The 24,621-nt window shown below is 41.7% G+C and overlaps 1 protein-coding gene across 1 annotated transcript in view; it reads left to right on the top strand.

The window, feature by feature from the left end:
* The window catches only part of LOC126467134 (nitric oxide synthase, salivary gland), a 719,566-nt gene that overhangs the window by 475,550 nt on the left and 219,395 nt on the right, over positions 1-24,621 (top strand). The window lies entirely within an intron of this gene.

Here is a 24,621-nt window from a genome sequence, read left to right as displayed (position 1 = left end):
CGGATGCCTTGCCACGGTTCGCGCAGTTCCCGCCCCCCCCCTCCCTCCCCCCCGTCGGAGGTTCGAGTCCTCCCTCTCGCATGGGCGCACGCGCGCGCGCGCGTGTGTGTGTGTGTGTGTGTGTGTGTGTGTGTGTGTGTGTGTGTGTGTGTTTTATCCTTATCGTAAGTTAGTTTAAGTTAGATTAAGTAGGGTGTAAGCCTAGGGACCGATGACCTCAGCAGTTTGGTCCCATAGCAACTTACCACGAATTTCCAACTTTTCGGCATCGGAACTGGAAAACTTAATCGGGGTGAGTGTTGCTCACGAAAGGCTAGATTCCGAGACCGAATCCAGCTAGTGATACGAACAACCGAATGAAAAGAACTGACTCATTCGGATGTTATTTTACGTTTCGGTTGAGTTATTAATTCGTCCTTCTGAGTGAAATTAGTGTGCGGAAAGAACCGAATGAAAACAGTCGATTCAGTCGGATATAGTTTTGATCTCACCTAATCCCGGCACATTCAGTTCTGGGCGGAAACAATCGATACTTTTTGTATTGTTAAATAATTACTGTTGACTGCACTTTGATATCGCCTGTTGTCACTGTTATTGTCACGCTGATGTTTTGTTTTTATTTGGTGTCATTAAGTACCTTTCAGTTCGTTTTTCCGTGCGTATTTATGAATATTACGTTTACTCGATACTGGACTTTTTTGTCTGGATCAAATTGTCGACACGCTCCTCTGCGAGGAAACGGATAAAACATACGACCGGATAAAAAAGATCCTTGAGAAAGCTTCAATGCGAAGTACAGTATTTGCAAGTACCATTCATAATCTGCAACTACATTAATTAAATTCAAGAAAATTAATGAATGATGCGTTTTTCGGAGAAATATACTTGCGACAAGTGGCAGAAAGCACCTCACAACTTAAAAAAATTATATTCCATATGCTTCCTGTACAGGCCACAGATCAGCATTTACCGAAAGAGAAATATAGTTGATGGGCGCAAATCTGCTGAAAAAAGAAACAGAAATCCAATAATTTTAAATTTAAAATGTAACTGTTCATTTATTTAAACTTGCGACATTGCACCAGTATTCAAACTTTTAAGACCAGCAAAAATTTGGTATTTAACACTAGAAGTACGAGTATAACATTCGCATATAAATAAATAAATAGAGAAATTTTGAAAATTAGCAGTGCACTTTTTCTTATTTGCTTGTCCTTGAAATGCGATAATTGTCTTTAAAAAAAGTTGATAATGCTAGTCAAGACTCACATGTAACAGAAAATGCTGAACAAATATACAAGTGAATACAATACAATCCTGAAACTCTGTGGACACATTCACGTAACTGAAGTAACCGTCAGAGACTAATGTCAGTCGTTTAACTCACGTCAAGTGAAAACTCTGAAACCAGACGAGTGAGTGAAAAAAATTCGTAACGAATGCGCAACAGAACTAAAGGATCACTTTTTCGAAAATCCGTAACTCTCTCCCATTGCGACGCATTAGTTTGAAATATGACTCAGAGGTGGATACAACCTTCCTCTATAATAGTGCAAAAGTGTGGCGACCTGCAACATCATCCTCGTGTCCAGCGATGCTTCAAACAGCAAAGTGTCGATATATGCTTAAAAAAGTCCGAAGCTCAGATGCTCATATGACGTGTAAAGTGTGTTAATGATGTCACTTTGGCGCCGAATTTCACCAAAATTCTGCAAAACGACGCCGTCGACGTGTCATACAATGAGAAAGTTGTCTTACATTTCACCTCCTCTTTTGATGCCTCTCCGATGCAGGTGAGAACTGCGAATCTCAGCGTTGAAATCACGCTATTTTATTATGAGACACGCTGGCGCTCAGAATCGACACTACAAGAGTTCAGGGGGTGGTATAAAGAGCGTCAATGAAACCACCCCCTCCCTTGGGACGTTGATTCCCATACATTTTGCTGCGGAAAACGACATTTTGCAGTTCGATGAGCAACAGAAAGACATTCTTCGCGATTTTTGATACTGCTGACATCTGCCTTTTCTAATGACATCGTTGGCTAGTAATTCCACTGAACATGATCTCACCCCTTTGGAGTGCAGTGCAGTCGCAATATTTGTTGTGGTGTACAGACTGGAACCACTAGGGAGAGTTGAAAATCATTCCATGAAATCTAAACGTCATCCAAAGCAGCAAAGGCGTCATATGCTTTTACAATCCCCCCCCCCCCCCCGGTGTGATTATGGAGGGGTGAGACATTGACATATGCGTGAATAAAAAGGGAAAGGGTCCTTCTAATACCCCCCAGTTCAGCAACAAACTCGATGGCACCCGCCCCCATTTATTGCAAAATGTAAAAATGTGACTTAACAGAGAAAACCTTCGAAGAAGTGCTAGGTTCCTGCAACTAGGCAACCACTTGATACACCTCCGGTGCCAGTGGCGCCTTTAATTCTGTTGCGCAGAGTAGCTGACGTGACGCAGATACTCGTTTCAAAATGGTTGCTTCATTCCACTGGAGAAACCGACTGAAATAAAAAAACAATCGACATATCAGTCGTTTGTTAAAAAGAGTTGCTTGCTCTATCACTAACCCCAGATGACACAAAGTTTCAATCTCTCAGGAAGTGAAACAACAGGCCATACTTCGTTGTATAGGTAATGATTAATTCTGAATACAACAACTAGGCTGAGGTTCAGCTGTATCCTTCTTTCTAAAAATAACACTCCAGCAAAGTGTACAGTATGGGTATTGTGTAACTCGTGAGAGTAAAAAGTCGGTACTGACTGAAATAAAGCTCAGGCCTCAAATGGCCTGTTATCTGTGCCACCCAGATACCTCAGTCAAAAATGGTTCAAATGGCTCTAAGCATTATGGGACTTACCATCTGAGGTCATCAGTCCTAAGAACTACTTAAACCTAACTGACCTAAAGACATCACACACATCCATGCCCGAGGCAGGTTTCGAAACTGCGACATTAGCAGCTGCGCGGTTCCGGACTGAAGCGTCCAGAACCGCTCGGCCACAGCGGCCGGCTTACCTCAGTCGGTAAAATCACTACATACCAAAGTGCAGGGTCATTGTGAGTGGAGGAAGAACACCTTTCCCACAAGCGCTTCAACCCACCCTGTGAGATATCCTAGCCAACTATGCCATGTGACATTTACATTTATTTACACACCCTGTCATTCCATCCCTTCAGTATTGTCCTCGATTATTCCAGAAGAAAATACACTCTAAGTGTGGTATGCGTACTGTAAGACCTTCGGTACACACACCATTAGATTATTCGACTTGTCGCTCTAACGAAGTGGGCGAGTGTCAGCAATATGTCTCGTGGTCTTATTGTGGCGTATTTATCTTTTGCCGTTAGGTCAGACGATAGAAATGCCACTCGCACGCTTAGAGTAGCAGATTGACGGTTACCAACTTTAAACAGAACTTGATAAATTTTCACACACATTTATTAAAATAATAAATAACATAGACATTACGTAACTTGATTCTGGATGCTGTTTACAATTTACAATCTGAAGTTCCTTTGGTCTTGGTACATTAATCTTATTCTCACATATCTCTGACACTTGACAAAGTGTCTATAAATTTCTCTTCATGGCTATGTACAGGAATATGATAATCTTATTAGGTGCAGACTGAAACTTGACTACAGACTAAGGCAGACTAATGCAGACTGACTAATCGGAGGTCTGTACACTCGTTATAATACCTCGCGCGTTCAGGTATCACTGCGCGAGTGTGATCCACGAGGAGAAAAGGTTCTACGTTAGCAGGAATCTCATTGGCTGCGTTACATATTAGTACGCGGATCGGCGGAAGCAGAATTTGGTCCGTCTCTAAGACAGCGCCATCTCGTAGTGCGGAGACGGACGAGCGCTGCGCCTGCGCTATTGTGCTTAGTGGGGCGCGTTCTAGTGGGAAAGTTGTGTACGCGCTGACTACGCGGAACTATGTACACAACACCAAGCCAACAAAAGAGACACACCACGAAGGTATTATCCGAATGCTAGGAAACCGATTGATGTGATGTACATGTACAGACAAACAACTGATTACAGTTTGAGAAAAAAATGGATGACTTGTTCAAGAGAGAGAGCTTCACAAACTGGCGGACTCAGTAACGCATTGATCCACTCTGGACTTCATGCCAGCAGTTATTCGGCTTTGCACTGATTGACAGAGTTGTTAGATATCTTCTTGAGGGATATCGTGCCAGATTCTGAGCAACTGGCACATTAAAATCCCGAGCTGGTTGGAGGCTCTGCCTCTAATGCTTCAAACATTCTCATTTGGGGAGAGATTCAGTTATCTTGCTGGCCAAGGTAGGGTTTGGCAAGTATGAAGACAAACTCGTCATGTACGGGTGGGCATTATCTTGCTGAATAGTAAGCCCAGGATTGATTGCAATTAAGGGCAACAAAACTGGGCATAAAATATCCCGAAGTACCGCTTCGCTGTAAGGGTCCCATGGATGACAACCAGAAGGGTCCTGTTATGAAAAGAAACGGCATCCCAGACCATCACTCCTGACTGTCAGACCACACGACGGGCGGCTGTGGGGTTCATATCCCACCACTGTCCATGGCGTCTCCAGACACGTCTTAGGCGTGGAATCTCAATGACTAGAGTACAATTCTCATCGATGATTAGTTCCGCTTCGAACTGACCCTGATGACAAGGGAAGACGTATCTGAAGACTGTGGTAGGATGCTAATCTGACTGTCGCCCGACATACGGCCCAACAACCGAGGTCTGGGGTGCTATTTCGTTTCTAGCAGGATCCCTTTGGTTGTCAATGGCGGCACCCTGACAGCACAGCCGAACGTCGACGATATTCCACGCCCCTTTTTGTTGCCCCTCATGGCAAGCTATCCTGGGCTTACATTTCAGCAAGATAATGCCCGCCCGCACACGACGAGAGCTTTTTACTGCTTGTCCTCGTGCTTGTAAAACCAAAACTTGGCCAGAAAGGTCGTCGGATTTCTTCTCAATTGAGAACGTTTGGAGTTTCATGAGCAGCGCCCTCCAACCGCTTCGGGATTTTGACGATCTAATGCGCCAATTGGACAGAATTTGCCACGGTATCCCTCAGGACTTCCAACAACTTTATCAGTCAATGCCAAGTCGAATAACTGCTTGCATAATGATTAGAAAGGGACCTAAGCATTATTGAATTGCTTTCCTAAAATTGTAATCATTTGTTCGACTGCACACGGATGTCACATCTACCGATTTTCGTTTCATTCGGGTAATTCCATCGTGGGATGTAGTTTTGTTTTCTTTCCTTACGGTGTAATTCCTTCTCCTATTAGTCCACTTAATTTTCAGCGCCCTGTAAAACCACATCCCCAACTCTTAGACTTTCTTCTTATCTGGTTTTCTCACAAACCATAATACACTCACGTAAAATACAGTGCTCCAGATGCGCATACCCAGATGTTTACCGTAAAATTAATATCTATGTTTGACAGAAGTAGACCCCTTTTAGGGTGGTACGCCCACTTTGCGCGTATTAAACTACTCCTCATATTGTCATTCCTTCCTCCATCATGCCTTATTTTGCTTCAGAGTTAGAGAACTTCTTCACTTCGTTTACTAAGTGGTCTCCAGTTTTGATGTTCAGTTTATTGTTAAATTCGGTTCACTCTTCGTTACGTTTGACTTTCTTTTGTACACTCACAGCTCATATCCTTTGCTCATTACACTGATAATGCAGTATAGCAGTTACTCAAGTACTGTAACTGTTACTAATCTTCACTGAGGTAGAAGAAGCTGAAGCTTTCTTCACTTTCGTAACTGTGTTTTCTGTGTACATGTTGAACTGTAGGGAAGAAACTCTCCATTCCTGTCTGCCGCTCTTTTTAAACCGAACACTTCTCTCTTATAATAAGTAATCATTATTTACGATAGATTGTTTAAGCTTTATCGCCATTTCCAAGTATCTGTGATTAACAATTTTGAATGAGAACGGGTACCGATCTCAGTGTCATTTATATTAAAGTACCTGTATTATTCTCACGTCTAGATTAATGTGACGTGCATATTATCTCGTTATTGGGCTGTCTCATGACTGTCACTGTTTTCATAAGATAGTAAATGATGTCAATATGTTGAATATACAATGTTAATTACGACGTGACAGTAATTTGACAGTTCCACACTTATAACATTACAGGGCTATTACAAATGATTGAAGCGATTTCATAAATTCACTGTAGCTCCATTCATTGACATATGGTCACGACACACTACAGATACGTAGAAAAACTCATAAAGTTTTGTTCGGCTGAAGCCGCACTTCAGGTTTCCGCCGCCAGAGCGCTCGAGAGCGCAGTGAGACAAAATAGCGACAGGAGCCGAGAAAGCGTATGTCGTGCTTGAAATGCACTCACATCAGTCAGTCATAACAGTGCAACGACACTTCAGGACGAAGTTCAACAAAGATCCACCAACTGCTAACTCCATTCGGCGATGGTATGCGCAGTTTAAAGCTTCTGGGTGCCTCTGTAAGGGGAAATCAACGGGTCGGCCTGCAGTGAGCGAAGAAACGGTTGAACGCGTGCGGGCAAGTTTCACGCGTAGCCCGCGGAAGTCGACGAATAAAGCAAGCAGGGAGCTAAGCGTACCACAGCCGACGGTTTGGAAAATCTTACGGAAAAGGCTAAAGCAGAAGCCTTACCGTTTACAATTGCTACAAGCCCTGACACCCGATGACAAAGTCAAACGGTTAGAATTTTCGGCGCGATTGCAACAGCTCATGGAAGAGGATGCGTTCAGTGCGAAACTTGTTTTCAGTGACGAAGCAACATTTTTTCTTAATGGTGAAGTGAACAGACACAATGTGCGAATCTGGGCGGTAGAGAATCCTCACGCATCCGTGCAGCAAATTCGCAATTCACCAAAAGTTAACGTGTTTTGTGCAATCTCACGGTTTAAAGTTTACGGCCCCTTTTTCTTCTGCGAAAAAAACGTTACAGGACACGTGTATCTGGACATGCTGGAAAATTGGCTCATGCTACAACTGGAGACCGACAGCGCCGACTTCATCTTTCAACAGGATGGTGCTCCACCGCACTTCCATCGTGATGTTCGGGATTTCTTAAACAGGAGATTGGAAAACCGATGGATCGGTCGTGGTGGAGATCATGATCAGCAAATCGTGTCATGGCCTCCACGCTCTCCCGACTTAACCCCATGCGATTTCTTTCTGTGGGGTTATGTGAAATATTCAGTGTTTAAACCTCCTCTACCAAGAAACGTGCCAGAACTGCGAGCTCGCATCAACGATGCTTTCGAACTCATTGATGGGAACGTGCTGCGCCGAGTGTGGGAGGAACTTGATTATCGGCTTGATGTCTGCCGAATCACTAAAGGGGCACATATCGAACATTTGTGAATGCCTAAAAAAACTTTTTGAGTTTTTGTATGTGTGTGCAAAGCATTGTGAAAATATCTTAAATAATAAAGTTATTGTAGAGCTGTGAAATCGCATCAATCATTTGTAATAACCCTGTATATGTTTACAAAGATATTGCAGAAGAACAGCGAAATTATTTTATTAACTAAAATTTGTTACGATCGTCTTTCGTTGTTGCATATCCACTTTCGTGTTCTAAGAGTTCAATAAAGTTTTTAAGGTAGTACTTGTGTCTAAGTTCTGTATCTTCATTTAATATTTCTTGTGATTATTTTCTCGTATACCTACAGATTTCTAATTCTTCAAGAATGTTCATTACAAAACCTTTGGGTATTCTGTACAGAATTTGTAGTGCACTTTCGATCGTATCACTAGTGTGATTTTGATTTTCGAGGGTAGAAAGAAACTCAACAGACTATATTCGATCTCTCTAATGTGTTCTCTATATCTCACGTTAAAATTTCTTCCTGTTTGGCCAATGTACCATTCCTGTTTTTCCCTCTTGATTATTTCGTATATTATACGAGAGCCACCTTTTCCTATAACTTTCCGCAATAGCGACTATGAAATAAGAAGTTGAGAATCACAGTTATCTCTTCTCTGTTGCGCACAGGACGTCAACCCCACCCGCTTCATTGTAAAAGGCTGTAGGCCTGGCAGCTCAGTTCCTTGTTCGCAGAAAGCTTCAAAAATTTGCTCAGCATTCTGCCCTTCAGCACTGACGCTAAGACTTAATTGCCTTTTGTCTCAGTTATGAACGTCCCTTTTGATGCTACCAGCTCGTCCGCTAATTACACTTCTCTGCTTGACGCTGCCCTCTGCCGTATGTTCCTGTACCGTCATTTACATCCTAATGTTTCGAACAGTTTTCTTTGGAAACATTCTGGCTTTTAAGATACAAAATCTTTCAAGACCAGTCTGCGAGCACTGGAAACGATACCAAAGTCTTCTGTAGTCAGTTTAGAAAATTTCCTCATTCACGTCCCCACTTTCTCTTTGCACCAAAGATTACCAACAAGTATGAAGCAACTCAAAAGAATTAGACAATTCCAAAAACGAAATCCGTCACCAGTAATTAACTGATCAGAAATTCATCCTTAAACGAGCTCCTCGCCCAGGTCTTGATGGCAAACGGGATGTCGACGTCCGCGCCGTGTCATTCTCTGTCATGAGGCGTCATACGGATGTGATATGGAGACGCTTTTCTGGTCGTTTCTCCGACATCCCAGGCCGTGAAACCGCTGCTCCTTGCTCACGCAGATCCCCAATCGGCATACGAGGCTGAGTTCACCCCATGCCAGTCGTCCTACCACGCAAAATTACCGGGACTTCGACACGGTCGTCCTCAAGGCTAGAAAACAATACGTTCCATTGATTTTGCTGCCTTTTTTCGATACATTATTTGTCACCTAAATATCAGATAAATTTTGTTTCTAATCTGAGATACATCGTTCACACACTTTAAGAAATTAATCGCATTATTATTCTAATTTCTCTAGAATCATGTAAAGCAACTTACACATTCTAAAAATACGTTGAGAAAATTATTGATAATATTTCCCTGTTTTTCTATCATTTCTAATCGATGCTAACGCAGTTATAAATATTCTGTTTCTGCCTAACAACAGAATGAACTATCAGAAACTGATTAACTGTTTACATTATTAATGGAAGCTTACTCAGGAGTTGCTGTTAACAGCCATGTTCAAGATGGTTTATTGACAAAGTTGGGACGAATATCTAACAGATAGGGAAACAAAATTAAATCACTGTGTAGAGACAGCAAGTGGAGCAGGCGTAAAAATGTTCAAATGTGTGTGAAATCTTATTGGACTTAACTCTTAAGGTCATCAGTCCCTAAGCTTACACACTACTAAATATAAATTATCCTAAGGACAAACACACACGCCCATGCCCGAGGGAGGACTCGAACCTCCGCCGGGACCAGCCGCACAGTCCAAGCAGGCGTAAAAATCTCTAGATAAAGAGAAAGAGAGGGAGGCAGAGGGGGAGAGAGAGAGAGAGAGAGAGAGAGAGAGAGAGAGAGAGAGGGTTAACACGTTATTTGCATGGCAAACAGGCCTAATTATTGGAAACAGACATTGCATGAATAAGGAAGGTGAAGAGATGATTCAAGATGGTTCAAATGTCTCTGAGCACTATGGGACTTAACATCTGAGGTCATCAGTCCCCTAGAACTTAGAATTACTTAAACCTAACTAACCTAAGGACATCACACACATCCATGAACGAGGCAGGATTCGAACCTGCGACCGTAGCAGCCGCGCGGTTTCAGACTGAAGCGCCTAGAACCGCTCGGCCACCCCGGCCGGCTGATTCAAGATGGTTTAGAGACATTTTCTGTTGGTGAAAGAGAACGTGATAACGTAAAAAAGTATTTAATGACACTAGTCAACAAATTTGAAATGAGCGGATTTACCTAATTTTGGGTAAAATCACATTTCCTCTATCACGTCACATTTTCTAGATAGACAGCAGAATCAAAAATAGTAGTGGTGATAATTGGCAGAATTAAAACAAACAATAAATGAATATTTAGAACTTTATAACTCAGTATTATTAAAAAAGCACATATAGACATGACGCAAGTAGAAAGTCTAAATTAGTTCACAATATATTCTTCAACTTAATACTTCTTTGCTATTCGAAAACTGTGCTCTTCTCTTTTCTGCAGCTTCTTTATCACACCTGCTATTCAGTACCGTTTGGTAAATCTTGGAGCACACTCATATAAAAAGAAGCAAAAAATTACATGTGTGAACAAAGGAATGCTAAACATGAACATACGGAAAAAAAACCCTTAGTAATTCAAATGTCTTGCGTGCTAGACCAATTTCGAATTCTAAATACCAACCTACGTACTAACTGTTATCTCATCTCAGAATCAAAACGTCTGTTCAGTATTGTAATCACCAAAATATGCAATCAAAACTTTCTACCCAGTAATGCAAAAATGATTCCGTACTGAAATCACAATGCAAGCGAACATTTTGGACTCAGTCAGAAATTAGACGTAATGGAAGCACTGGAAAGAATGACTATAGGGAAAATTTAATCAGAGATGACAGTGTTGTAATGCACGGCAATGAGTTATATATCAATATAAATAACTGAAACGTTAAGAAAAAGTATTAATATTGTTTGAGCATTTATTTACTATGAACGACAATATGCATGACTACAAAGAAAAACAGATACCTCTTTGAAAAGGAACTAACAGCATTACCAATCGATTTAAAGAAAATTTAAACTAAGCAGCATGAAGAAGCAGCCAACAGGAATTGTTTCACAATGAATTACATTAAAAAGAGATGGATACCAAGGTAAAAAGGAGCAAACTTAGCATGCGATATGACAAAAAAAACAAAAATCACACTGTGAAATGATGAAGTCTCATTCCAGAAAAACAACGCAACAAATTGGAAAGAAAGAAAAATAGCACAGAGCTACAAATAAAATGAGAAATATAACGGAAAAGTACGCCGTCTGTAGTCTTGCTAACACGTAGTGTTCATTGGCGTTTAGAGTTTCAGGAGATCAAGGTAAAAGGGATTTCGTCCGAATAAAGCGGCAGAAGGGCCAGCCACTCTTGATGCAGTCTGCAAAGAATAGCTTATCTTTACGCAGCTGTACCGTAATGCGGGATGTCACGTTGTACAGTCGTATGCGTTTCATCTCTTTGTCAGGTCGCTCCCTAGAAAGCTACGGCGCGCCCTCATGTGAAGTGAGTCTGTGTCAACCTTGCGCCTTTTCGTTTCATATTTCCTTAATTAGAAAAAAGAAAGCTAAGTACTACCTGACGTACCTAACTCCTTTGTATGAGAAGTATGCATTTTACTGGAGGAATTTTTTTGTTAGGATAAAAATATGTTTTCCGTTCTCTTCAAATACTAGCGTGATCTGTAACAGTAGCGTAAATGGTATACGTCATGTTAAGACATTCGTCAGACGTAAAGAACCTAAAACAAGCCACCTAAACAACGATAATTTCTTACATTATGAAATACGGTGCTGTGTAGTATGCTCAGTGATTGGTGCTGAGATATCAGTGAACAGAATGGCAATAACTTTTTATATTCTTTGCAAGAAGTGTAAACAAAACAGTATTGTTCACTAAAGATAGCAGACTAGCTTGTTTGAAAGGGTGAAACCTCCAACTCCCATCGTGCCATCATGACTTAGATTTTCAATTGTTTCCCTAAATTACTTCAGGCGAGGTAATGATGCTATGCTGTGTTCGCATTAACCCTCTGTCAATAATTATGATGTATAAATGGAGATGATGTTTTAACTACTGACGACGCCTTTAGCCCAATTGTTTTTGTATTTCCACTACAGGTTGTGATTTCAGTGTATTTTACTTCTGATGAAGGTATATTTAGATATACCGAAACCGTGGTCAAGAATTTTAATAAATCTTTATCCTGCAACTGTTTTGCTGCTATCATTTACCGTGAAGAATTTCAACAGTTGCTGTTTCAGCGATGTTTAAAATCTTGAACTCTAGTAATATTGAAATAATGTCAATAGCAGCCTAACTCGGCTCGTTATGTTGTTAGCTTGCAACACTTCTCAGATTCTCGTAGTACATTGACACAGATGTGAAACGGAAATGCTGCTGCAAAAGGATGGTTTCTTTTATGGTTGTTAAACAGAGGAGCTGCTCAAACAAAGCTCTTCCACTGCCCATTAAATTCTCATTAGCAAAAGGGTCGCGTCCAGCGAAATATTATGAGATTACTCCCCTTAATGCTTAATGTTAGCTGCTTTCAGTATACCTATCTGGGAATATGTATGCATTTGCTCGTATATATCAGCTTCCAAAATGGGGCAATAATTGAATATATTTTATGAAATAGTGATTTTAGCAATAACTGTAGTATCGTAATGCTCACTGCAATGCTTAAGACGCTAAATTCGTTAATCAGTAACAAATAACGTAAAATTGAAAACTGACATTCGTGTTCTGGTAGTTGAATCATTATGTCCTTTTAATAAAAATACCTTAAAGTTAAAACTGGAAACGTGATAGTACTGACGATTATTAAAATCATTTAAGTACATTTGAATGGTCTTTCCGAAGTTATTAGCTCTTGGTTTCAGAAAACATAGGTCAGACTGTCATTATTATTCAACTTTTGTTCAATTGTGAGTTGCTATATCCGTCCGGTATGGCCGATCGGTTCTAGGCGCTTCAGTCTGGAACCGCGCGACCGCTACGGTCGCAGGTTCGAATCCTGCCTCGGGCATGGATGTGTGTGATGTCATTAGGTTAGTTAGGTTTAAGTAGTCTACGTTCTAGGGGACTGATGACTTCAGATGTTAAGTCCCATAGTGCTCATAGCCGTTTTTGAGCTGGCATAAAGCACTGTCAAAGTTTCAACTGTTTCAAACTGATCACAAAAAATGTTATTAGATTATTGTTCACTCATTTAATAACACAACTCGGAATTTCACTTAAGGAAAGGAAGGATCCTGTCATGGAAAATGTTTGAATTGAAACATAACAATTACTTTCACAATGAAAAACTATAATTTGAACACTATCAGTTCAAAAAGCTGGAATGTCCGTACAAACTTGTGCGATAAACTGGTTAGATCTTACTTTGTGTTGAATTTGCTTAAGTGCTTCGGCGGATAACATTACGTAGCAATAAATGGTACAGGCTCTTCATGGCGTCGATTTACAGTATACCGCATTGAGCCCAAAGTATTTTATCGTCAGTGAAGCTCTTGAAGTTTTGTACTGTGTCCACATAATTCAAAATACTGCCTGTCCATTCAAAATCTTCTTATTGCAACATCATACACACGAATCTCAGCACCTTTCGCCTATAATACATTTTACGTTTGAACCAGAAGCAGTCTAGTAAAGCAATGCAGTGGCTGCATCTCCAACAACTATTTCGGGTAGCCCAGATAGATACGCTTATAGATAATGTTACACCTTTAACTATTCCAGCGTGTCTACATACAGTTCTTTAAACATTTACCATTAATATATTGACATATAGGCGGAATTCAATAACTTTAGTAAAACTTTCGCTGCTAAACATTACAGAAAAAATATACAGGGTGACAATTATTGAACTGTATGAAATAAAATCGTCATAACTTCTGAACGGTTTGCGTTAGGACGTTCAAACTGCACGGTTAGCCTAGGGCATAATGGGAATTACTGGTCTGGTTTAGCGACGAAGCTCACTTTCGTTTGGATGGCGTCGTCAGTAAGTAAAATTGCCGCATTTGGGGGCCTGAGAATCTGCATTTCGCAATCGAGAAGTCTCTTCACCCTCAACGGGTGACTGTGTGGTGTGCATTGTCCAGTCAGGGAATAATCAGTGCGACATTCCTTGATGGCATAGTGACTACCGGACGGTGAAGGTTTTGGAAGATACTTTCATCACCATTATCCATAGTGACCATGATTTCGACAAAATGTGGTTCAGGCAAGACGGAGCTCGACCCCATCGAAGGAGGTGAATGTTTGATGTCCTGGAGGAGCACTTTGGGGGCCTCGATTGGCCGCCATATTCTCCGGATATGAACACATGCGACTTCTTTTTGTGGGGCTATATTAAAGACAAGGTGTACATCAGTAACTACAAAACCGTTACTGAGCTGAAAACAGTCATTCAGAAGGTCATCGACAGCTTCGATGTTCCGACACTTAAGCGGGTACAAATGGTTCAAATGGCTCTGAGCACTATGGGACTTAACATCTGTGGTCAGCAGTCCACTATAACTTAGAACTACTTAAACCTAACTAACCTAAGGACCTTACACACATCCACGCCCGAGGCAGGATTCGAACCTGCGACCGTAGCGGTCGTGCGGTTCCAGACTGAAGCGCCTAGAACCGCTCGGCCACACCGGCAGGCACTTAAGCGGGTCATGCGGAATTTCCCTAATCGTCTGCGCCACATCACCATCAACAACGGCAGGCATACCGAACATGTCATAACCAAAATCCAAATATCTGTAGTGACGTTTACATATTGAACAAAGACTGCGCAAGACATAATTTGTAATTAATTTGAGTTTTTTTCATATAGTTCAATAATTGTTACCCTGTACACAATCCAAACTATACATTAAGGCGAAAAATCGATGACGTTATGGTGTTAGAAACTCTTCCCCGAAGCGGGTTAATTCATGGCAGCGACCCTTTCCGCCTGTGACGGATTATTTTGTGTGACGTCCTCTCTCATGGTGCAACGGTCAACTCTGAAGTTTATTATGCAACCCTCAGGAAACTGAAATAACGACTTCAACGCGGTCGTCACCACAAAAACGCCAACGAACTATTGCTTCTTCATGACAACGCAGGGCCTCACAGAAATCTGCTCGCCAGAGAGGAGCCCACAAAACTTCATTGGACTGTTCTTCCTCGTCTAACCTATAGAGTAGATCTCGCACCTTCCGAATTCCATATGTTTGGTCCAACGAAGGATGCACTCCGCGGCAAGCAGTACGTCGAGTGGTGGGCCCGTTATTGGCGCAGCAAGAAAAATGGCTCTGAGCACTATGCGACTTAACTTCTGAGGTCATCAGTCGCCTAGAACATAGAACTAATTAAACCTAACTAACCTAAGGACCTTACACACATCCATGCCCGAGGCAGGATTCGAACCTGCGATCGTAGCGGTCGCTCGGTTCCAGACTGTAGCGCCTAGAACCGCACGGCTACTCCGGCCGGCCGGCGCAGCAAGACTTTGGCTTCGACCAGTAGAGTGGTACCATGCAGGCTCCAAGCACTATGGGACTTAACATCTGAGGTCATCAGTCCCCTAGAACTTAGAACTACATAAACCTAACTAACCTAAGGACATCACACACATCCATGCCCGAGGCAGGTTTCGAACATGCGACCGTAGCAGCAGGGCGGTTCCGGACTGAAGTACATAGAACCGCTCGGCCACAGCGGCCGGCTCAGGTCCTCTCAGTAAGGTGGCATAAGGTCGTCGCGTTCAACAGAGATTATGATGAAAAATAGGGTACTGTAGTCAAAAGAACGGCAAATAATATGGTGATTTGGAATCCCGAATAAAATGAAGGAAAGAAGATTACGGGTTAACGTCCCGTCGACACCGAGGTCATTAGAGACGGAACATAAGCTCGGATTGCATCAGGGATGGGGAAGGAAATCGGCCGTGCTCGTTCAAAGGAACAATCCCGGCATTTTCCTGGAGCGATTTAGGTAAATCACGGAAATGTTTTGGAAATTTGAGGTAAGGCCTTATGGGACCAAACTGCTGAGGTCATCGGTCCTTAAGCTTACACACTACTTAATCTAACTTAAAGTAACTTACGCTAAGGACGACACACCTACCCGTGCCCGAGGCAGGACTCGAACCTCCGACGGGGGGAACTGCGCGGACTGCGACAAGACGCCTGAGACCGCGCGGCTACTTCGCGCGGCGGTAAATCACGGAAAACCTAAATCTGGACGGTCGGACGCCGCTGTGAACCGTCGTCCTCCCGAATACGAGACCAGTATGTTACCATTGTGCCACCTAGCTCGGTTTGAATAAAACCAACCTGCTTTCAGAAAAAAAATGTGTTGCGTTACTTATTGGACGCCCCTCGCAATCTGACTCTGTTAAAAGTATACGTTTTTGTCTAACAATAACAACTCCATAAAGGAAAATGACATCTCTTAAATACTTTTGCAAATAGTTGTATCGCGGCGTTCCTCACACAAGAACCGCTATTCTGGAACCAGAACACAACACAGTTCCGTTTAAAACAATCCAGCTTTTTTCAGCCATCCACCTGCTCAGAGAACATTTTAGAGAAAATTATGTGCCACCTTACGACCAGTACTTTCTTTCCTGGAGCATTTCGCCCGCCACTACATGTGGCCCTGTTATTCTGATGGCTTTTTTATGTGCCTCACCTACAGTAACCAGATCATCGCAGCCAACTGTGTTGCGTTTTATTTCTCGGATACAGCAATGGACTGAATAACTGTATTAAATATCATGACGTCGCAAAAAGAATCTTTAAAATTAGCAGCTTTTCTTTCAAACGCGGCGTACTACGTATTCCCCCACACAGCATTTCAAATGACGTACATCACTTAAAACAAAACAAAAAAGTGGCTATGAATTTCCAGATGCTGAATACATTTGTGTACCTGTCCATAGGTGACGAATCAAATTTTTCTCAGAGTTAATGATCGTTTCTGCATGAAAATATAACTCTGGAATTACCCGATTTTCTGTATTGTTCAGGCTACGTTCCGATAAAAAAAAACGGTTCGCGGATATGATAAATGCAGCTGCTAGCGCACGGTTGTACAGATTCTCACGTCTGAATAGCGTGGCGATTAAAATGCGTTAAAATGAAAATTATTCATGGGATAGCATTCTAACTGAACTTAAACGATAGAAATTAGCCGTTGGTTTTTAGTTGATTAATCTCAATAAAGTAGCAATATATTACGAATTATACCTACTTCACTGTTTAAGTGTGAGATCTTTATAATTCTTTATACTGCACATACTGAAATAAAACTTCTATAATTGAACGAAATATGTTGGGTTAAGCTGGTGACATTAGACTACGCTCAAAGATGGCAAAGAACCTGGAAGAGTAGTTGAACGATGTGGATAGTGCTTTGATAGCTGGGTATATGATGTACGTCAAAAAGAATTTTAAAAAAACGGTAACTGAATTTAGTCAAATTACTGTAAATCCAGCGAATGTGAGGGAATTAGACTAGCAAATGTGACGCTAAAAGTAGTGGATGAGTTATAATATTTCGGAGGCAAAAATAACTACTGATGGCCGAGATAAAGAGGATATGCGCTACAGAGTGGTACTATAAAGAACACCATTTCTGGAAAAGAGAAATTTGGTAACAAACAAACTATATAAAATACACTACCGGGAAAAATGCAACATCCTCCAGGATGGTTGTAGTGTTGGTGACTGATTTGTCACGGTCATCGGCAGTCAGGTGGCACTCAGAGACCCCACTGTGCATCCTCTGTTTGGACTCTGCCAGGCAGTAACTGTACCGAATTTTAAAGATAAATAGTGTTTTCAACATCTATTCTCGAGTGCAACCGTCCTCTACCGTCGAGTATGACTTGTTTGGTTGGGGTGAGTGGAAAAGGGGGGGGGGGGGGGGGGATAGTTGTTAGAGAGATACGTTCCGTAACCTAAAATTTTAGAAATTAAGCTATGGGCCGTAACTCTGGAGTGTTACTAGCACAGAGTAGGAAAGTCTTCTGCACTTACAGCTTCATTTATGTTTTCTGTAGATATTAACATTAAATTACCTCACTTATATAGACTACTGGCCATTAAAATTGCTACACCAAGAAGAAATGCAGATGATAAAAGGGTATTCAATGGACAAATATATTATACTAGAACTGACATGTGATTACATTTTCACGCAATTTGGGTGCATACATCCTGAGAAATCAGTACCCAAAACAACCTCCTCTGGCCGTAATAAAGGCCATGATACGCCTGGGCATTGAGTCAAACAGCTTGGATGCCGTGTACAGGTACAGCTGCCCATGCAGCTTCAACACGATACCACAGTTCATCAAAAGTAATGACTAGACCACGGATTTTTAGGTGGTAAAAAAGTGTGTTTTAGGCACCTAAAATAGGCTCCTTCAGTAGTTCATTTAAGCTATATAAAACCTAAAATAGGCTCTAATAAAAATGATGCAGAGAAAATAACAATAAATTAAAATATACAGTGTTGACAGTATGAACATCTTATTCGTCATTAACACAAGGAGAATGAATATTTACACAGTTACAGAGCACAGCAATCTACAACGTTAATGTTGAACATAACTCCAAATATTTTTGAGTTCCTGCAAGATAAAGATCTCCGTAAAAAAAGATGTGGCAATGGTTTAATTAATACATTCGTAGTTTCACATATTCTGACCATAGTTGACTTCACAATAAATAACCAAAATCTTTTCTAGGTTTTCCAGTGAAAAACTGTGGCGCTTGTCAGTCAGAATCAATTTATACGCTGAAAAAGAACGTTCTACATCAACAGATGTGACAGGGGCGTACTTCATTTTCGGCACATGTTGGACAGGAATGCTGCAGTCAGGAGTGCTGGATTTTCCACTAAGTATGTCGGCAGCTGCGCACAACTCCTTCAGGGCAGTGTTCTTCTGCAAAACCGTTTGCATTTTTGCCCGTACTTTTTCCCCTACCTCACCTGGCTTTTAATTAATTTTCATTTTGACTTCTTCGAGCTAAGAAATATTGTCGTAGATAGGTCTCCCTGTGCCTTCTAATTGTGAAATTATTCTTGCCATAAATGTGTAGTGGGCCCTAATGTAAGATAAGTCCCGTTTTAAAGAAGAATCTTTGAGTAACTCCATTGCTGCAGTTACGGATGCAGCATCCTCCGGTATATTTTCAGCCTCCTTCTGGACAACCGAGAGATGCATACTATACTATTCTGCTGCTATCAGCCACGTGCTCCAGCGGGTGACAACAGACTCTTGCGGCAATGGGACATCTGGAAGCTGTTCTATGGATGCCCGTATTCTTGGCGGTGCCTTAAGAAAAATTTTCTTCACCATAGGTATTACTTTATTTACTTTAGGAAATTGTAGCCTTACTTGCTGTGCTATGCGGTTGATCCCATGCACTACACAAGTTACGTGCAGCATCAATGGGTAGAATACTTTTAATAGTTGAAACGCTGCTATCATATAAACAGCAGCATCAGTAACAGCCAGAAGCATCTTATTCTCATTCTCCGTTTGGGTGTAGCACCTTAAGCCCATTGTTCAAAAACTGTGCTATTGTTTGTTGGTTAGTTTTTGCAAGCTGTTTTGAGTAAATCAAATGAGCCCTGGATGGAGCATCTGGATCTAGCTTGCCAATAATCAGGTTTGCAATGTAACGGCCAAGACTGTCAGTAGTTTCATCCAAAGAAATCCATATATACGATTCTCCAACATCTTCTAGGATTCTGTGCAATGCAGCATTGTAAGCTGAATCCACATAATTCTTACGTAAAGTTGACTCTGCAGGAATAGACTGATGGCAGTACTTCTCAGGAAAACCTCTGAAAATAGGGTTTTCTAGTTTCCGAAAGGGGTTGTTTGCTGCCACAAGTGCATGACACAAGTAACTGCAGAACTTGTTTTTTTCGGAGGATACATCAGATTTATTGGTTAAAAGAGTTTGCTTCAATTTTACTTTCGTTCAACATTAGCTTTATGTGCGATTCCATCTGCATGCTGAGTTAAGTGAGATTTCTTAACACTCGAAACCTAATAGGAGAGAAAAGGGAAATGCAGTTTAGAATCGCATATAAAGAGTATTTCGTATTACTAAAGGATAGCGATAAAAAAGAATCTTAAGTGACAGGAAAATAAGAAGTCTAATAAAAACATCAACTAACCTCCTTGTTGCATGTTTAGCAGAAAATAATTTTCGCATCTGTTGTATAATGCGGAAAATCTTGCAGCTACTACCTTATATAAATAGACTTTGAACTAGCTGTTTTCGGCATGGCGTAGTATTCTCACACAGAAACTAGAATTTATTTTGCACTTAGAAAGTCAGTAACACTTAACATGTCGGTCGCTACATAATGTACTGATTTGTTTTCGCTGGGAAAAAGTGAACGATGACCTGTTTTTTTTTTTTTTTTTTTCTTTTACTGCGGTGCATGGAGCGGTAGGGGAAGTACCGCACTCGTTGGTGGACATAGGGCACCTGACAGATAGCCGCCCCTTCTGAACAAGCGAATGGAATCTACCGGTGCTTCTGATGAAAACATCTCACTACTGGCAAATTATTTTTCGAACCGGAAAATTCACATATAATACCTTTCACGAAACAGAGTAATTTGATAGGACTGCCTGTATACAGCAGCGAGAAAATGAGCGAAGGGCAGTAATCTAGCTATAGAGGGTGTCTACGGTTAACATTGTGATTTTTTAATCCGTGCTCAGCTTAAGGCCTATGAACCCGTTTCTTTGCGAAAATACACAGCTGGCCAGAATCCTACGAACGAAATATTTTCAAATATAACATTTAGTACTCCCACGTTCGATTCTAATGTGTAACTCATATCTTCAACCGGTTCCCAAGCACTGTCGCGCTCGGCGCCTACTTGGATGGATGACCATTCAACCGTGCCGAGTGCTGTTGGTAGTAAGGCAAGCAAGGGGACGGTAAAAAGTCTCTAACGGCCTTCGCCTTCGACGAGACGTAAAGCCCTAAGTTTACTTCCTTTTTTAAATCTTTGAAAACACAAGAATCCTACGTCAGATTACCGAAATAGGTACTTTTTAGGATTTTGATGCCGAAATAGGCTAAATTAGGCGTCAACGTCGAAATACGTCACTTTAGGTCCTATAGAACTAACGGTATTCAGTTTAGTTAGACATGAAACGCATAAGTACCAACTTATATGCAAATTGGAGCTTAGGAAAAACACAGGTTTTAACCTAAAGATCCGTTATCTATTTTTTACATATGAATAATAAAACACCTATAAAGAGTATTTGGTATTAACAGGGATAGCGATATAAAAAAATAAAAAAAACCAAAGTGTTAGGCAAATACGAAGCATGAGCGCATATCAACTAGCCACCTTGCTGCACACTAGGCAGAAAATATTTTTTTCCGTCTGTCGTATAGTGTGGAAAAACTTGGAGCCACTGTCTTATATGATGAAATAGGCACTTTTTGGGATATTAAAGCCGAAATAGGCAAAAATATGCACTCACGTCGAAATAGGCTTTTTTAGGTCCTATAGAATTAGCGCTATTAAGTGTAAATAGTCATGAAACGCATAAGTACAAATTTTTATGCAAATAGGAACTCAGGAACAAAATAGGTTTTTACCTAAAATCCGCGGTCTAGTAATGACTGGCGTATTATGACGAGCCAGTTACTCGGCCACCATCGACCAGACGTTTTCCATTGGTGAGAGATCTGGAGAATGTGCTGGCCAGGGCAGCAGTCGATCATTTTCTGTATCTAGAAAGGCCCGTACAGGACCTGCAACATGCGGTTGTGCATTATCCTGCTGAAATGTAGGGTTTCGCAGGAATAGAATGAAGGGTACAGCCACGGGTAGTAACACATCTGAAATGTAACGTTCACTGTTCAAAGTGCCGCCATTGCGAACAAGAGGTGACCGAGACGAGTAACCAATGGCACCCCATACCATCACGCCGGGTGATACGCCAGTATGGCGATGACGAATACACGCTTCCAATATGCGTTCACCGCGATGACGCCAAACACGGATGCGACCATGATGATGCTGTAAATAGAACCTGGATTCATCCGAAAAAATGACGTTTTGCCATTCGTGCACCCAGGTTCGTCGTTGAGTACACCATCGCAGGCGCTCCTGTCTACGATGCAGCGTCAAGGGTAACCGCAGCCGTGGTCTCCGAGCTGATAGTCCATGTTGCTGCAAACGTCGTCGAACTGTTCATGCAGATCGTTGTTGTCTTGCAAACGTCCCCATCTGTTGACCCAGGGATCGAGACGTGGCTGCACGATCCGTTACAGCCATGCGGATAAGATGCCTGTCATCTCGACTGCTAGTGATAAGAGGCCGCTGGGTTCCAGCACGGCGTTCCGTATTACCCTCCTGAAGCCACCGATTCCATATTCTGCTAACAGTCATTGGATCTTGACCAATGCGAACAGCAATGTCGCGATACGATAAACCGCAATCGCGATGGGCTATAATCTGACCTTTATCAAAGTCGGAAACGTGAAGGTACAAATTTCTCCTCCTTACACGAGGCATCACTACAACGTTTCACCAGGCAACGCCGGTCAACTGCTGTTTGTGTATGAGAAATCGGTTGCAAACTTTCCTCATTCCAACACGTTGTAGGTATCGCCACCGGCGCCAACCTTGTGTGAATGCTCTGAAAAGCTAATCATTTCCATATCACAGCATCTTCTTCCTGTCGGTTAAATTTCGCGTCTGTAGCACGTCATCTTCGTGGTGTAGCAATTTTAATGGCCTGTAGTGTATATTCTAGTGCGAACAGCTCTTCGGGAAAAATGTGTCTTCGTATCTCTCCTGCCATCACACCTCGGGGTAGTCCTATACATAATGCTCTTTAATTATCACTTGCCTTTGCTATAACATCATGTTGTAATTAACGTTCGCGCTATTTTTCGTCCGAGAAAACCATGGACAAATAACGTTTCTACACAGGTGGAATACAGTATTCTGTTGTTACTCTCATACTTTCGGTAGGCTATATTACAGTTGTACGTGCTGCTGTTATCAACGGATCTCATACAACAAACACAACCAGTGCTCTAACTAAAAAGGGCGTGCGGCAAGGATGCACCGTTTCCACTGACCAACATGTACATTGAAGAAGCAATTTCAGGAGATAAAGGAGAGGTTTAGGATTGGGGTAAAGATTCAAGGTAAAAGGATAGCAGTGTTATGATTTGCTGATGACACTGCTAGCTTCAGTGAAAGTGAGGAAGAATTACAGGATATGTTTAATGAAATGAGCACCGAATGTTGAGAGTAACCGAAAGAAAGGCAGAAGTGTTAAGCAGTAGTAGAAACGAGGTTATCAATAAACACAATATCAAAATTGATGAGTAAGTGATGGAATTGTGCTACCTCAGAAACCAAAAGACGATTAACAGACCAGTCAAGAAAATAATAAGCGGAGTATCACGGGCATAGAGAGCATACATAGCTCACTAAAGGATATGTACTAGCACCAAGCAGGAAAGTTCTTATTATGTACGCACGGAGCACACCTCTAATTGCCGGTGAACCATGAAGTGGAAAACCCGGAAATGAAGAGACTCGAAGCGTTTGAGATGTGTCGTTATAGTAGAATTTTGAAATATGTGTGAATGGATAATACACGGGAGCGGAGGTTCTCCGGACAATCGGCGAGAAAAGGATAATGTGGAGGACACTGACTAGAAGAAGGGACAAGTCGATTCGTCATGTGTTAAGGCATCAAAGAATAACTTTCATGTTGTGCAAGGGACCGTAGAAAGGTTAAAACTGTGAGAGAATACAGAGATTAGAGCATACACAGCTAAAAAAGTTTAGGATGTTAGGTGATAGTGCGGTTCTGAGGTGATGATATTGGCACAGGATAGGAGATCGTGGTGGGGCACAACAAACCAGCTAAGAGACTGGTAGCCCAGGAAAACAAAGACTGATCTCGTGTGTGGCTAAAGTCAGCGTCCACTTTTGGACCACGTTCCCTTCTCAAAACGTTGTTGTAGAATAGCTAACGCAAGCAAGAATTAAAGCATAAAACACTATAATACAGCTATAGCAATTCTGTATTATTATTTGCTCTCTTCAAGTGGTTTTGCAAGTGCTTAATTAGTTAGTTTCGTTCACTTTTTTTATTTTCATTCACAATTTATGCAGTCCTGATTAGCCATCTGCGAGGGGGGCGTCAAAGGAATACCTTAAAAACGTGATAAACATTCGATTTCCCGACCAATTTGTCTGCAAGTTGGCAGTATAGCTCTTTACAGAAATCGCAACAGGAGGCAGCAAACTGCGTAAAAGTGAAACGCTGCCACATTACCAGTTTATATTGGTTGCACCTCTTGCGACAGACACAAACGAAGAACAGCGTTCTGTCGCAAATTTGCTGAGCAGCGAAGGCAAGAAACTTCTTGAAGTTCTTCGACAAATGGAAGTCCAATGTGGTGAAGCATGTTTGACTCTGCAACAAGTGTACAATTTCAGTAGGAAGTTCAGAAACGGTATGAATCTGTGTCGGATACAACCCGCCCATCTCAGATACGTCGCTTTTGATACCAGAGTCTGCTGCAGCAGTTGAATGATGGACAATCACCCTGTGACGGTGTACGAAACAGTCGCAGATCTGAACATTAGCCATGGCTCAACACATCACATTGTCTGTAACATGATTAGAAGTCGCAAGGTGGCTGCAAGACGGGTGACACGTCATCTCACGCCAGAACTGAAAGATCTCAAATTAAACACCTTTCAGCCGGCATTTGTAGCCGAGCGGTTCTAGACGCTTCAGTCGAGAACCGCGCGACCGCTACGGTCGCAGGTTCGAATCCTGCCTCGGGCATGGATGTGTATGATGTCCTAAGGTTAGTTAGGTTTAAGTAGTTCTAAGTTCTAGGGGGACTGGTGACTCAGATGTTAAGTCCCATTGTGC

The sequence above is a fragment of the Schistocerca serialis genome, chromosome 1, assembly GCF_023864345.2.
Source record: "Schistocerca serialis cubense isolate TAMUIC-IGC-003099 chromosome 1, iqSchSeri2.2, whole genome shotgun sequence".
NCBI lineage: Eukaryota > Metazoa > Arthropoda > Insecta > Orthoptera > Acrididae > Schistocerca > Schistocerca serialis.
This window is presented reverse-complemented; position numbering and strand designations above follow the sequence as displayed.